The following is a 3,466-nucleotide window of genomic DNA, read 5'->3' on the forward strand; positions in this document are numbered from 1 at the left end:
AGCAGCAAGAGGTGCTCTGGCATCACAGCTCACAGCAACCTCCAACTCCTGGGCTCAAGCGAGTCTCCTGCCTCAGCCTCCCAAATAGCTAGGACCACAGGCGCCTGCCACAACGCCTGGCCATTTTTTGGTTGCAGCCATCATTGTTGTTTGGCGGGCCTGGGCTGGGGAGTCGAACCTGCCACCTTAGGTGTATGTGGCTGGCGCCTTAGCCACTTGAGCCACAGGTGCTGAGCCAAGACATTTACACTGACAATTTTTTAAATGAAAAATGGCAGCACCTGTGGCTCAAAGGAATAGGGCACTGGCCCCATATGCTAGAGGTGGCAGGTTCAAACCCAGCCCTGGCCAAAAAGTAAATAAATAAATGTTGGAAGAAATTAAAGATGTAAAGGAATGGAAAGATGTCCCATGTTCATGGATCAGAAGACTTAATTCTTTCCTTCTTTTTTTTAATTTTTTTTTTTTTAAAGAGACAGAGTCCCACTTTGTTGCCCTGGGTAGAGTGCTCTGGCATCACAGCTCACAGCAACCTCCAACTCCTGGGCTTAGACCTCAGCCTCCCAAGTAGCTGAGACTACAGGCACCCATCACAATGCCCAGCTATTTTTTGTTGCAGTTTGGCTGGGCTGGGTTTGAACCCACCACCCTCTGTATAGGGGGCAGGCGCCCTACTCACTGAGCCACAGGCACCACCCAGAAGACTTAATATTTTAAGATACCAAGCATTATTCCCCAAATTGACCTAAAAGATCCCTGTACTTTTTATCAAGATCCAGACATTTTTTTGCAGACATTGGCAAAATGCTCCAAAACCTCATATGGAAATGTAAAGGACCCACAGTAACCAAGACAATTTCAGAAAAGAAGAACAAAGTTGGAGGACTCCTATTTTCTGATTTCAAAACTTGCTACATAACTACAGTAATTAACACTGGACAGAATGAGTGTTCCATGGCAAGCAGGTCTTTGCAAGCCTACCCCTAATGTGTAAGGAAGCTGAGAGGCCAAAGAAAGAAGCCGACATATCCGATTTCTCAGAAAGAAACATTTATAGAGACGTATGAACAGAATCCACGTCCTGGGCAGTGGCCAGACAAGATGGTGGATCCCTAGGATGTTATCCTCTAGACCAGCAGTTCTCAACCTGTGGGTCGCTACCCCTTTGGAGGTTGAACAACCCTTTCACAGGGGTTGCCTAAATACATCCTGCATATCAGATATTTACTTTATGACTCATAACAGTAGCAAAATTACAGTTAGGAAGTAGCAACAAAAATAATTTTATGGTTGGGGGTCACCACAACATGAGGAACTGTATTAAAGGGTTGCAGCATTAGGAAGGTTGAGAACCACTGCCCTAGACCTAGTACTTATAGATGGTAAATAAGGAATATGAAGGACAACTGAAGTCAATCCCTCTGGGAAGGCAAGAATACTAGGTGAATCTGCCAGAGGGCAGGACTTACAGTCAAGGTTGTATTGACCTATGGGTCAGGATTTAGATCACAGTAGATAAAACAGAAATCTTACAGGTATTCCTGGAAACAGGGGTTAATCATAAGTCAGCATAGTAGATTAGCATCCAAGACAGAATTGCTTTAGCTTCCACAATAGGCATGAAGATAGACAAATACAGATCAATGGACTATAGGTGCAAGTCTAAAAGTAAAACTTTACATTCATGGGCAGCTGATTTTCCACAAAGTCCCAAGATAGTTTCAATAGGGGGAAAGGCAGTCTTTACAACAACTGGGACAATGGGATATCTGCATACAAATAGGTAAAATAATGCAGGCACTTTGGACAATAGTTTGGCAGGTCCCCAAAAGTTAAACACAGAGTTACACTTTGACCTGACAATTCTACTCCTAAATTGCAGAGAAATAAAAACGTATGTTGACATATGCAAACAATAGGGTAATTATCAACAATAAAAGAATGTGGTTCTGACACATGATACAAGGGCAAGCTTTGACATTATATATACTAAAAGAAGCTAGTCACAAAACCCGAAAATATTACACTCAATTGTATTTCATTCATTCATATCAACTGTGCAAATCGGCAAATCTACAGGGATAAGAAGTAGGCAACTGTAGTTATTTCCTAGGATTGGGGGGTCGTGGTGAATGGAAACTGCTACCAGGTGCAGGGTTTTTCTTTAAGGAGATGAAAATGGTCTAAAATTAGATTGAGGTGATGAATGCACAGTTTAGTGAACTTACAAAAAAACTACTACATTTTACACTTTAAGGAAATTCTATGGTTTATGAATACAAATTCTCAACAAAGTTGTTTTTTCAAAAAGAAGAACGAAACTGATGCAAACCCACTGCCTGCAAATTTCGGAGATTCGCCAAAGAAGAGGCTGCCGAGGCCGCGTTAGGGCTGGGGGTTACAGAAGGGAACGGTAACGTGCCCAGGGAAGTCGCCATAACTTCCCCAAAGTGAGAGGACGATCGGATGCCTGGTTACTGTGACCCCTTTCAGCCCCCTTCGCAAGCCACTCCTAAGTCAACAGAGAAAACGCGAGAAAATCCGCAAAGTTCCAATTACACTCACCTCCCAACAGCAGCAAGAGCCCGGAACCGGAAGCGCAGGCGCCATCTTTGTTAGGGAAAAGGGAGGTTTGAAAGAAAATCGTCAGCGCCATCTTTGATGAGGGCAGGAAAGGATACTAGAAGGCAGCAACGGCCATCTTTACTGAGGACATTGTCTAGCCAATGAAATGGCTAATTTGGGCAATTTCTAGAGGAAGCGGGGAGAAAAAAAATTTTTTTTTCAATCTGGAAAAGTGTTAGTTTGTTTACTTTTTAGCTTCTCATTGGCCAAATCCATAAAAATGTAAATGTCTACATTAAAAAGTGTCTACATTAAAAGTAGAGAGAAATAAACACAGGGTGTAAATATTTTATCAGAATTTCAGGACCACAGAAAAGAAATTGTCAAAAGACAGATAGCTTTGATTAAAGATGTAATTGGTTTTTATTTGCAGTGCTAGAATTGGGCAACACCCCATTATTATAAAAATAGAATGAGTGTTCCTGTGAGCTAAGCAGAAGTGGTTAGTTTTATAGGCAAAAAGGGACTGATGAAAGCAGAAACAGAGAGCAAAAAGACTGATCTTTTCAAAGTTACTTTCCTTACAACAAACAGAAAAAACTTCCCTATTACACTTAGTCAGGTGGACTTCAATGTCTGGTTGTTGGGTTTTGTTTTTTTTTTAACTGGCCCATTTCAAAAAAATGTCTTGGTTGCACAGCACTTAGCACAGGTGACTCCATTCTGGCTTGGTCTGGTTTGCTGGGGGTAGTGCAAAAAGCCAGGCCAAAACATGGCATTCCATAAACTTTGTTTAAAAAGACTGAGGGCTATTTTTTCATTTCACAGTTCTTGAGAGAGTAGTATGTACTCATAGCCTCCTATAGATGTCTGTGTTGGGATAAGACCTACAAATTAGAAA

The 3,466-nt window shown here is 41.8% G+C and overlaps 1 protein-coding gene across 3 annotated transcripts in view; it reads right to left on the minus strand.

Moving 5' to 3' along the window:
* The window catches only part of CUNH20orf196 (chromosome unknown C20orf196 homolog), a 97,297-nt gene extending 94,714 nt beyond the window's left edge, over positions 1–2,583 (minus strand). For all 3 annotated transcript variants that reach the window (XM_023512215.1, XM_012804194.1, XM_023512216.1), the window contains exon 1: positions 2,566–2,583. The gene's annotated coding sequence lies outside the window, so the exon portion shown is untranslated. The remainder of the gene's footprint in view (positions 1–2,565) is intronic.
* Positions 2,584–3,466: the final 883 nt, after the last annotated feature.

Source organism: Otolemur garnettii, unplaced genomic scaffold (assembly GCF_000181295.1).
Source record: "Otolemur garnettii isolate 467f Iridium unplaced genomic scaffold, OtoGar3 scaffold00025, whole genome shotgun sequence".
NCBI classification, from domain to species: Eukaryota; Metazoa; Chordata; class Mammalia; order Primates; family Galagidae; genus Otolemur; species Otolemur garnettii.